Source organism: Cryptomeria japonica, chromosome 1 (assembly GCF_030272615.1).
Source record: "Cryptomeria japonica chromosome 1, Sugi_1.0, whole genome shotgun sequence".
Taxonomy (NCBI): domain Eukaryota; kingdom Viridiplantae; phylum Streptophyta; class Pinopsida; order Cupressales; family Cupressaceae; genus Cryptomeria; species Cryptomeria japonica.
Window position 1 is genome coordinate 207,319,800 of NC_081405.1, and position 13,454 is coordinate 207,333,253.

Sequence of the window (13,454 nt, forward strand, 5' to 3'; positions counted from 1 at the left end):
CCATCCATTGTCTCCATGACCCTCTATCCATACCTTGTTAGCCTACGAGGGTCCAGAAAATAAGCTAACTCATCAACTCTAAACCCCTGACTAGGATGGGGACATCACAGTCCATCCTCCCTAAATTTGCTTGTCCTCAAGCAAACTCAATGCTGGATGCTATAAAATGCTATCACTCTCCCAAGTGGCATCCTCTATCCGAAGATACTTCCATTTAATCAAAAATTCCCTGATGACACTTCTCCGCAAATGTCGCTCTCTGAACTCCACAATGGCCTCAGGTACTAGCACTAACTTCCCCTCATCATCTAGGGCTGGTAGAACTATTGAAGGAACTATATGTTGTCCCAATGCCTTCTTAAGGCGTGACACATGGAACACATTATGAACCTTACTATCTGCCGGTAAATCTAACTCATAAGCCACCTCACCAACACGCCTGACAACCGTGAATGGTCCATAGTAGCGTGGCTTGAGTTTCTTTGCACCTTTCTTCCTCGGAGTGGACTGTTTGTAGGGCTAAAGCATCGGATCTACCATATCTCCAGTGTCGAATGCTCGCTCAACCCTCTTTTGATCAGCATACTGCTTTTGTTGATTCTGAGCTTTCTGGATGTTCTCACAAAGAGCTCTCATAATGTTCTGGTTCTCCTATAACAAATCCCCAGCACTAGGCACTCTGCAATCGCTCGACAATAAATCCAGGAAACTTGGTGTATCATAACCATACAAGGCTCTGAAAGGTGTCATCTGAATAGTCATGTGGTGAGTGGAATTATAACAATACTCACACAAGTGTAACCACTTCACCCAAGGCTTATGCTGCCCTGAAATGTAGTTCCGCAGGTATCCTTCCAGCCATTTGTTGACAATCTTTGTCTGTCCATCAGTTTGGGGGTGGTCACGGGTACTCAAAGTGAGCTCTGTCCGGCAAAGTTTGAATAACTCCTGCCAGAAGTGACCCATGAACCTACTGTCCCTATCACTGACAATACTCCGTGGTAAACCATGCAATCTGAATACCTTACGAAAGAAAAGATCGGCCACCTGTGAAGCTGAATAAGTAGTTGTGATCAGGAAGAAATGTGCATACTTAGTCAACCGATCAACTACCACGTAAATGTTGTCACTACCCTGGGCTTTAGGCAAGTTCATGATGAAGTCCATAGACAAGCATTCCCACTTCCTGTCAGTAATAAGAAGCAGTTGAAGTAACCCTGCAGGAAGCTCTGCTCCTGCTTGTTCTGTTGGCAAACAGAACACTCTCTGACATACTGAAGAACATCAGACTTGAGACCCTTCCAAGAGAATCTCTCCCGTACCTGCCTATGGGTCTTAAAGTAACCAAGATGTCCAGCCATAGGTGAATCATGGAATGTCCTCAATACTATGCACTTCACCTCAGAACCTGGGACTAGAAATATCCTCTCTTTGTAAATGATGAGCTCATTCGCAAGAGAGTACCTGATGTCATGTAGTATCCCATCAATAATACCAGAGACCCATGGATTCTTGGCATACTCTGCTATAATCAAGTGTTTCCAATCCTTGGAAACAACTGCCAAGGAGCTCAAATGGGGACGGCGAGATAAGGCATCAGCAACAATGTTCTGAGTCCCTTTGACATATGAGATGTCAAAATCATAAGGCTGTAACTTGCTGACCCACTTTTGTTGACGCTCATTTAGATCCCGCTGCCCAAGGAAATGCTTCAAACTATAATGATCAGTTTTGACACAAAACTTGCTGCCAACTAAATATTGCCTGAACTTAGCCATTGCATGCATGATAGCCAACATTTCCTTATCATAAATACTATAGCTCCTCTCTGGACCCCTAAGCTTCCTGCTCTCATAAGCTATAGGATGATGATCCTGCATAATCACTGCACCAATACCCTCTCCACATGCATCACAATGAAGCTCAAAAGGTTTGGTGAAATCGGGTAAAGCAAGAACTGGACATGTAGTCATCAATTGCTTGAACTTCTCAAAACACTCATGTGCTAGAGGTGTCCAAACAAATGCACCTTTCTTTGTCAAATCAGTAAGTGGTGCGGCATGTCATGAAAAACCACTAACAAACCGACGGTAGAAGGCACATAAACCAACAAATCCCCTGAGTTGAGTCAAGGTCTCAGGCGTAGGCCAATCAACAATGGCACAAACCTTATCAGGATCCTTGCGAACTTCCTTTCTGCTGATTATGTGACCCAAATTCAAAAGTTCTGCCATTCCCAATGCACACTTGGACTCCTTGGCGTAAAAGGACTCCCTATCAAGTATGCCTAAAACAGTATCCAAATGAACCAGGTGCTCCTCCCAAGTTCTACTGTAAACCAAAATGTCATCAAAGAACACCAGAACAAATCTCCTCAACTGAGACTGGAAGACCCTGTTCATAGTGGACTGAAAGGTGGCTGGTGCGTTGGTTAACCCAAAAGGCATAACCAAAAACTCAGTGTCCACAATGACATCTGAATGCAGTCTTCTCAATATCCTGCTCCCTAACACTGATCTAATGATAACCTGTCCTCAAGTCAATCTTAGAGAAATAACAAGCTCCATGAAGCTCATCTAACAACTCATCGATGCGAGGAATGGGATACATGTTCTTTATAGTCCTTCTATTCAACATACAGTAATCAATACATATTCTAAGTGTGCCATCTTTCTTCTTCACCAAAACAACTGATGAAGCGAAGGGAGACTTACTTGGGAAGTTCTTTGACGATTTTCTCAATTTCATCTTTCAACCGCTTGGGGTGCCGGTAAGGTGTAATCATGATGGGTTTGGTGCCCTCTTCAAGCTCAATAATGTGCTCTATGCCTCTATCAGGAGGCCTACCAAGAGGTATGTCACTAAACACCTTTGTATGCTTAACTCTAAGCTCCTGAATATTGGAATGGTAAGGTGTTTTATGCTGCTCTTCATAAGTAGGCATTAGTTTACACTCTGCTGCCCAATCCACCATGCAATGTCTGATAAGTCTCTCCATTCTTTTAAGAGTGATTAATTTTAAGTTGCTGGCCTTGATAGCTTTAAGAACATGATTAGTCCCATCAACCTTGAATTTCATCTCCATATCTCTAAGGTTGAGTGTAAATTCACCTATTGCATGAAGCCACGTCATGCCAAGGACCACATCTATGTTTCCCATGTTAACCACATAAAAGTCAGCTTTGAATTCATTATTATTGAGTTTCATGGGTAAGTCTGAAATCATTCTATCACAAGTCAACACAAAACCATCAGCAACTTTCACCCTTATGCCTTCAAACTCTTGAGTTTGAATCCCACGTTTCTCCACCAACCGTGCATCTATGAAGTTATGAGTTGCACCTGTATCAAGTAGAGAGATGACTCTTTGACCAGCCAAGAGTCCACGCAACCTAAAAGAACCTTCTCCTTGCATGCTAGACATATGAGCTTCCCGTAGATCAAATTCTACTTCATTTTCAACTCCCTTCTCCGAATTTTCAATCTTTGAATCATCTTGATCAGCTTGCTGGCCGGTGTTATCAATCATGTTTTCTCCCTCATAAAATCACTCCATATTCCTATTTTGACCCTTAGGCTGAGGGGACAATCATGGTTTTGATCATAAGGGCCCTTACAATGAAAACACAGCTTCCTTCTACGCAAATCATTAAGTGTTTCCCTATCCAAAGGTGCTGCAAACTTCTTCCCTTGATCCACATTCTCTGATTTCTTTGGATCAGACTTGTTGTCATTAAATGATGAGGACGGTTTGGAGTTGTTTGGAGTGAACTTACTACGAGGAGCGGTAAGTTCCATGCTACGTGCCTTCCTCGTGGCTTCTTGCAGGGTAGGGGGATCAAAAGTCTTAATCCAACCCTTCATAGGCTCATAAAGACCTTCAACAAAAAGAATGACCAGCCTTCTCTCTGAGATGTTAGTTACCATAACTAAAAGCTTCTGAAATTCACTAATGTAAGATTCCAAGCTGCCCATTTGTTTCAGCTGGGCTAGATCCCTGAAATACAACTCTGATCTCTTTTATCAAAACGTTCAACCAATATGTCAGTGAATTCTTGGTATGTAGTAATAAGGTCATGATGCAAAGTCACCATCCCATGGTGCCACCAATCATGGGCTACCCCATCCAAATGCAAAGCTGCAAACTTAATAGCATCTTCTTCTGACATAGGACGTAGGGTCAAGAAGGTATCCAACTTGCTAATCCAAGCTCTGGCTGTAACTCTACCGCTGCCATCAAAAGTAAAAAGTGTGAGCTTGTTGATTGCATATTTGAGATCATTAGTTTTGTTCCAAGGTTTCTAATTATTCCAATTCCTGTTATGATCTCTCTTCTGACTAGTATACCTGTCAAAGTTAAGGTGATCCTTAACTCTCTGTGGTAATCTATCCCACTCATCATGCATTGCCATGAAATTGTCACCAAAAACCATGTCATCTCCAGCTTCAGAATCAACCTCATCTTCAGGTTCAGCTCTGACAAAAGTGGGGTGTGTGGGTCTGTCATATGTGCGTGTGTTAGTCACACGTGCTCTAGAATGACCAGCAATACTGCCATTCTCTTCTTGATTATGATCATTACCTTTAGGTATTGAAAGTTGTTGTATGGCGGTAGTCAGCTGTTGCAACACTGTTGCTACCTGTTGTTGTCCAGATGTTATACCTCTCATGACCTCCCTTGCCTCATTGTCATCATTCTATGTAATGTTTCTGGTGGCTTCTTCATTTCTGTCACCCTTATTTTCAATTTGGTTCTGACCAAAATGAAATTGGTTTCCCTAACAATCGAATCTCCTGTGGGTATAAAACCTGTGATGCCCAAACTGTTGGTGATACATATAAAATCCCCCAACCCTCCAGGATGGCAGGATCAGAGCTCTGATACCACTGTGATGAACCCTTGCTGGTTCAATTCTTCAACCTGCTGTAAATTGTAATTCTTTTTGTATTTTTTATTATTAAGATGGTCTTTCAAAAATAGACAGAAGTTGCAGATGGGGTTTCATTAATCTTCAACACATATTGAAATAATACATGAAATAATCAGCTGAAACAATAAATTGGAGAATTTAGAAGCATACCCGTAGGTCCTTAGCCAATTTATTGAAATGAAAAGATTAAATCAGCAACTTACAAAGTTCTGATTTTTATTCTGGAAACAATCCAGATCTGCTTTTATTTAATAATAAGACACCCAAACATTAAAAGATGGCGCCAATTAATGAGCAAGCTATGTGTTTGGAAAAAGAGGCTTCCAAACCACAAAAAATTAACAGCAATAACAGCAAATAAGAAAACCTACAGCAAATCTGCCCTGTAAGAAGCCAAATCTGCCTACAATCATCACCAATTTGACTTCTGAATGAAGCCACCCACAGCTGCAACAATTCAACTAATCTTTCACAGTCTCACCATTACCATGCACTGAAGAATAGACATTCTTCAACGAAGAATCCAGTCTGAAACCCTCAAGCTCCAAAACCCAGAGAGGAATGAGATATCAAATAATCAACAAATTAATGAGTTTGATTTCTCAAGGGGGCGGCTTTATGCAAAAACCCACGATTTTTATTTAGGGTTGCTTTTAGGGTTAAAGAAAATATCATAAGTGTTAAAACACTTTTAATATAGGCACCCAACTATAGACAAAAATAATAAGTCACTTAAATAAATTTAAATGAAATATTTTATTATAAAGTAAATAAATTTAAATGTGATTTTATAATAACGTCATTAATTAAATATAGCCTGTAATTCACTGAAAAATTAGTATCTCTCTCAATATGACTCCAAAAGATGAACTGTCAGAAGCTGGAGATAAAACTCCCAAAACCCATGTGACCAGAGGCCTATCTAAAAATAGCCAACTTCCCATCTATAAATAGCCAAAATGCTATAAATAGCAAATCCCTCAAATGGAGTCAAATACTGCTCAAACGAAGCCTGAACTGAACCCGACACTGAACTGAAGAACATCATCTTCCATCCACTGTCTCCATGACCCTCTATCCATACCCTGTTAGCCTACGAGGGTCCAAAAAATAAGCTAACTCATCAGCTCTAAACCCCTGACTAGGATGGGGACAACACAATAGACTTACATTTTCAGTTTTGATATTTGTTGTGATGCCATGGATTTCATAATTCGTGAGATTTGTATACATTTGACAATATTTTTAATATTATACATCTAAAAATGTTGCTATCTTCAACTAAATATTAAAATTCGTTTTTTTATTTTAGTTTTTTTACTCATGTGATCAAAATATATGTCTATATGGTCAAGTAGCTTTTATTTGATTATTTTATTGTGTTTTTAAATTCATTTAGTAAAGAGTGCATGAAACAAGTTTTAAATCCCAAAAAATATTTCATGGTTTTTTTTAATTTGTCGAGTCTCAGTGCCAAGTCTGAGTCCAAGTCAAACATCAACTTGTTGAGTCTGAAGCAAGTTCGAGTCTTGTAGCAATGGTTCATACAAATATGTGTGTTAAAGTGAAATATTCCTTGATTTCAGATTAAGACAAGTATTTTGGGACTCTTTTAGGTCAGCTGTCTTTAAGAGTATCTTTGTTTCTATCTAAAAACCTAAAGTTAATCATGCTTTCCTATAGATACCAATTTTTCAATCATTAGAAGGCTTCATATTTGTGTGTTGAGCAGCTCTAGCTTCACGTGGATTTGAGAGGAACTCGCATGCTCCCAAAACTTGCACATCTTTTGCAAGCTTCTTAACATCTTTTGCAAGCTCTTAACATCATTGAGCCCAAGTCATTGCATCCACCAAGTGGCTTCAAACCTTTTATTTTGATTTCTCGCATGCCGTTGTACAGCCACCTCCCAGCATTTATGTCAGTTATTCCGGCTAAGTTTATCCCTCCTTTTCACCATTGGAGAGTTCTAAAAGTTGAAGGATATGAAAGGAAAGCTTCAGCTAGGATAAAAAGGGACATTGTTACCACCCATTAAACCTGCTCCATATCTTGGATAAATCTGATCCCAAGGATAGATGTTTTCATTTAAATTTTGTTTATTTCAGAGTAGGTTTATTTGGTTAGTTAGATTGTTTTTATTGTCTGTTAAAGAGGTGTTATCAATATAGAGTAAATTTTCCTTGAGTAGAAAGAATTTAGATTTAGGTTTAGTTATCTTTTTGAAAGCTTCTTGATTGTTGAAATTAAAGCTTTAAAGCTTTTGTGAAAGATTGAAAAAAAAAAGGATTCTTGTTTGTTATTTGTATGCTTCAAAACATCTGTCAAAAATTGAAAGAAAGGTTCCTTGTCTATTATCTGTACTTTTGAGTTTCAAAGTTTTTTGCAATCATTAATTCTAAAGAGCTTTCATTACGTCTATAACTTAAATCCAATATCAATAGCTCCCAGGGAAAGATTCCCAAAAGAACTTCTTTGGGTATTCTAATTTTGTTTGATTATATATGTAAGAAATAAACAAAACTACAAAAACGAAATTATGGAGGTAAACAAGGCACAAAAAATTGGAAAGATTAAAGTATTGCTCGAGCTAATCAAACTTGAGCAGTATACATCAACAAATTCCCCTTATCAAGATGATATCTACACGAATTGAATCTTGAGTGGTAAAACTAAGAAAGAAACTTGAGCATATATGTCTCCATACCACCTGAATTTAGATGTAAAGCCTTGAGGTTACTTTAGTTGGTGATGACTTTAATAGGATAAATATTGACCGGATAAATGATGAAGGACTAAATGAGAAAAATGGCCAAAATATAAGGATGTTCATGTTCATATTTCTACAGAGGAGACATGAGGAACATTGAAAGTTTACAGTCATTCAAACCAAACATCATGAGAACATTTCAAGTGGTTAATCAACAGATGATGCCTCCAAGTGTGATTTGCAACTATTCTCTCTCATGTACTCTCAACTTGAACACAAATAAACTTTAGAGGAGGCAGAAGATTGTAAGTAAAACATCAATTATCTGTGCCAGTGCATTTCTGATCTTATGACTGTTATGCGGCTACACCATGTTAAAAAATGCTATGTTAGGATGAACTAGCTTTACTCTATTGACGCTTTCAAACAGTATTTCCTAGATGATGGTAGATTAATTAAACCAGACTAGAGAGGAATGACTCCATTCATGAGTCACAGAAGAAGAGGTTTATAGCCGTATAATTATCATCAAGAAGCTATGGAAAAAAATGGCAATAACCACACAATTCTTCCTGGCCAAAGTGACAAAAAGTCTAAAACTTCAACTATCATCAATGTCTTTGTAATTTCTTGTTTGTCCCTACAATTAGAGCTGTCATCCATATGGTCTGTAAAATGTTTATAAATATGGTTGCAATGTAAGCCTTGTCAAACATATTATTAGGATATAACCTATGTCACAGCGTTTACAAATTTTAATCCATGAAGTTTGAAAGTCGGCAAGCATTAAGAAAATCTGAAAAATTGTTCCCATTTTGCCCTAAATTTTGTAAGGAATAGGTTTAAATTTTTTATTGAAATATATTAATATGTGCTTCAATTGAGTTTTTTATTTTTATTCTATAAAAAACCATCATAACGAGCTTCACTGCTTGTTATGTGGGAGTCAGCAAGACTGCTTACTCAACAATTGTTAACCATCCAGGTGTTTAGTGTTATTCATAGACAAAATGTTCATAACTCGTAGTGACATGGTGGTCAAGAAAACTGTGCAGACTTGTATTGACTCTTGTGTGGAAGCAGAATGTTGCAATGTTAGTGCCAACTGCATTAGCGATTTCAGCATCGATATGTCTGCTACTCAAACAACAACATGATTCGAAGGGATAGTGTGTTTGGCATTGGCTGAGATGGTTGCCGATATAGAGGGGCCTTAAAAGAAGGTAATATTAGGGTTCCAAATGCAATTCAAAATTTGCTTGAATGGGATGAACTGAAGAAGTGACAGCATTGGATTCGCCACAGTGAAGATTCAACCTCAAATCATCAAGAGATATGATTAATATTGAAAGCCATGATCATGTGTGAAAATCAGGTAAAATAGGTCAAATACTACATCCAACTCGCTGGGAGCGATTTATCCTGCCAGATGTAACCAGTACAAAACCCGACTGCATTTAACAAAATACATACCCCTGTCATGTCACCTGAGTAGAAGGAAAAATTACGAAATTAAAAAAAATTGAGTTCAAACATTTTACACAAAAACTAAAAGTATAAAAAATATCTCTGCCACAAACATCCGAAATATATAATGATAAATATGATCACAGAGATTTATTGACAACATGTTTTTCCCTCCATTCATGCAAAGCATCTAAGTAATCAATCAATATTTTCACATTGGTTAACCAGCAATGTCATTATGAATTCAGATAGTCCACACATTAAACCCCGAAAACCCTAGAGATTACTAATGTTATCAAATTGCTTTATATTTAGGCGAATTTAAAGGAGAAATTGTAATCCATATCCATACCTTAAAAGAAAAATCCCAGTTTACAGCAAAGACAGATATTTCAGTCGCCGTAAACTTTTACAGCGGAATCTGCACCAATTCGCATGGTTTTTTTGTAACTACCCTGATCATGCATATTGCGTTTAGAGAACTCCATAACGACCATGTTGCGTTTACAAAAGCTATTTTATTGATTTGTGTTTATCTTATTGTTACTCTTTAATGGAAGAATAAAGCTACGAGACCTGCAAATGCACGTTTATTTTTAATTTAATTTTTCTTTAAAAAACGCCGGGAGGATCACTTCGGTTATCTTCCACTTTATAATCAAGAATGATTTTGATGAAATGGAGTTTATATTAATTTAAATATTATTGTTTGCATGTTTGATGTTTAAAATGGATGTTGATAGGGAAATTTAGAGAATATATTCATGTTTCTAGGTTAAATTGGTAGACAAAGAGTGTAACTCCAATGAAGATCAAGGGGAAGTGTATTATTAAATTGGTAGTTTTCAAATTGTTTGGTAGGAAAAGAGATTTATCTTCTAATTGTTCAAATAAAGACTAGCTCACATCAATTCACATGTGAAACTTGGAAATGAATGATACCCAAAGAGGAATGGGAAGATAGAAGATGTAGATATTGCACTTAAGGGGTGGTGGAGACTAAATGTTATTATATCATGGAGTGTCCAGCCTATAGTGACATTCGGATTAACTATGTTGAGACACTAAATGTAAACACCTTGAATAATCTATTTGACGAAGAAAAGATACCAAGAGTTGCAGATTTCCTAATCAAGTAAGATCCAAGATGCAGAAGGAGAAAGAGGTTTAACAGTCACAGAATCTCATTTGGGTTTGTGCAGGCTTTGCATGCCTTCTTTTGCTAGCTATTTGTGGGTCCCATAGGTTGTTTGGCCTCGTGGACGTCATTAACAACATTCATTCAATTATTTGAGTAAGGGATAAATGAATGAATATTTTTAATAATGTCCATGAGGCCAAACAACCTATGGGACCCATGGATAACTAGTAAAAGGAGGCATGCAAAGCCCGAACAAATCCAAATGAAATATTGTGAGTGATAAATCTCCTTCTCCTTCTGCATCTTGGATATTTTGTTGTGTATCTTGATTAGGAAATCTACAACTCTTGTTATCTTTTCATCGTCAAATAGGTTACTCAAGTTGTTTATATTTATTGTCTTAACATAGTTGATCTAGATGTCATTGTAGGTTGGACACTCCATGATGTAATGCCTTTCAATCTCCATCACCCCTTGAGTGCAGTATCTACATCTTATATGTTCTCATTCCTCTCTAAGTATCATCCATCTCCCTGTTTTGCATTTGATTTTATGTGAGCCGGTCCTTATTTGAGCAATTGACATTTTTGCCTTCAATTTTATGTCCATTCCTATGTAGTTCTTTTGTGTATGGTCATGTGTGGGATTGAAATGTTTAATATAGTATTCATTTTTCCTCCCTATTTGACCTACACGCATGTTTTCTTTGAATTTTTCTTGCACGTATTTTTCTATTTCTCCATTGTTATTTGGGCAATCTTTTAGGTTAATATTCCATTTATTCATCCATTTAATGTTTTGTTTTATCCATGTGCTCTTCCTTCTGACTAACTTCTCTCCCACTGCCAATTTTTGGCGAGCAATGTATCTCCATGTTTTCTATCTTCCTTAAGTAACTTAGCGATCAGAATATAGTTGATGCCTCAATAGGAAAGGCCCCTGCATCCGCTAGGACAATCTCATGCAATTGTTATTATATTGAGTGGTGATTTGAGATTATGATGGATAACAGATTGAGGAGCAAAACAAAACTAGAGAGCAATGAAGGTAATATAGAGAGGAATGAATGTCATGTCTAAATATCAAACTTTTGTATTCAACATTTAAAAACATGTCCAATTTAATTCAATTCCATTTAAAGCTCTTAAAGTGAAAGATTAAAATAAAATCGATAAAGGAAAAAAAGTGTTCAACTACTCTGGTGCAGGAGCACCTAGTTGAGCAAAACTCCCATTTTTGAGTATTTAATGCTTTAATGTTTGTAAAGTCTTGTGTTAGGTTAATTATGTTGTTTTAGGTTGTTTTGGGTCAGGTTTAGTGGTTTTGATCTCATTTTGGGCTCTAGAGATCAAGTTGTGCCTTTTAGGCCTTGAGTTGACAATTTTTGGCAAAAATGTGCAAAATTGCCAAAAATAGTTTTCTAGTGCTTTCCAAAGCATTGGAACATGTTTTTTAGGTGTTTTTAGGCATGTCTAAGTGGTTTAGACAAGTTGATAAGGTTAGGCTGTGAAAAATGCATCTTGGAGCAAGAAAAGTTGTCATTTGGCTTAAAAAGTTGTCAAAAGTTGTCATTTTGGGGTTTTTCTTGCAAATTGAAGTTATGAAAGCCTCATGTCCATACTAAGGCTTGATAACCAACTGGAAAAACTATAAAAGGGCTCCCTTTTCCTTGGAAAGGGTTGGTGATTGTTAAAACAAAAGGTTCTTCAATAAAATCAGAAAATAATGGCTTTATGACTGGTTTTTGTATCTTTTAGAGCAATGGTCCATACTGTACCTTCTTAATCCATACTGTACCTTTTGTAAAGTGTTCATGGTACTTTTTTAATGCTTTTTAGTTGATTGTGGCATTGGTTTCTTCAAAAAGTTTGAAATTACAAAACTATTTCTAAAACTGGGTGCTTGCTACCCTGTCAAGGGTTTGAAGCTCCAAAATAACTCCACTTGACTAATCCATGCTTGGGATCCCACAATATGGATTCATTCAAGTTTTCACTCATGTATATACTATACATATGCTTTGTTTTAAGCCGAAATGGTGGTTGGAAGAAGGATTTGAGTGAATACTAGGCAAGTATTGATTACTCGGCTAGTAGTGTGTTTAAAACTCAAGATTTGCACCCAAAGTCTAATTTGGGGTGAGAAAATACATGGAGGTTTGGACATATGGAAAATGGTGTGTAAGATCAAATTTCCTCATTGTTTGAGCTTTATCCGATCAAACTTTATCATTTTGTAAGCAAACAATGAGTTCACTTTTTTTATGAGTTGTATTTGACTAAATGCTCATGGAATGCCTTAAGAGCATAATCCAAGCCTTGAATCATGAAGGAATTGTAATAGGAGGTTTTCTAAATGTTTGAAGACCTCATTGAGGCTCTGTAAAAGTTAATATTTCTTGTGTAACAGGTCCAAAGAGTGCAGCAGCAGTCTAACTGGTAAAGGGCAGCAAATTGACAGTCTTAATGACATTTCTCTCCATTTTTAGTTGTTTGCCAAGTGTTTGCTAAAATGCTTGTATGGAAAGGGTAGGGGAAGCTCTAAATTTCTATGGTAGAGGTCTCCAAGCAGTATGGGAGGATGAAACAAGTTTGATAGAGTGAATCCATGGTGGAAGCACCCAAACCCTCTTGAAAACCCTTGTTTTGAGGCTACAAAATAGGATAGTCATAAATTGACCTTCCCAAGACCTCTCTTGGCACTAATTCATGATTATGGCCAAAAGGGTACTAAAAAATATTTGCCTTTTTCAAAGATTCCAAGTTGGGAGTGAGTAATGAGCAAAATAGTGTTTCAGGAGGGCTAAAAAGAGCTCTTTCCTTGTAGCCCTGTTTTGGGAAAAACTAAGAATCCGATTGGAGTAAGGTTTGGTGACCTTATAAAACCTTTTGAAATCAGTCCAAATCAACCTTGGAAACCTTGTTAAGCCCTCAGAACACCAGTTTAGACATTTGGGGGTTTGGACTTAGAATAGTGGATTTGAGTAACTTGAACAAGCAAATGACTATGAGTCTAAAACCAAGTTTGACTAACAAACCTTGAACAAAAATTTGCTGCCCCCACATGTTCATGTTGGATTTTCTAATATGCATTTGGAAACAGCAAGTTGGATGCCAAGAGCAGGGGTTGAGTAAGTATAGTTGGAAGGGTTAAGTATTTTGAGTAGTTTTGTGCATGGGCAAGAGACATCACCTAGAAGGGAGTT

General features: G+C 37.3%; 1 protein-coding gene across 2 annotated transcripts in view; it reads right to left on the bottom strand.

Annotated features, from left to right (window-relative positions):
* LOC131044423 (uncharacterized) overlaps positions 1–9,728 on the bottom strand; it is an 88,412-nt gene extending 78,684 nt beyond the window's left edge. The window contains exon 1 of one of the 2 annotated variants that reach the window (XM_057977743.2): positions 9,461–9,728. The gene's annotated coding sequence lies outside the window, so the exon portion shown is untranslated. The remainder of the gene's footprint in view (positions 1–9,460) is intronic. The other variant, XM_057977745.2, reaches the window with a different exon arrangement.
* Positions 9,729–13,454: the final 3,726 nt, after the last annotated feature.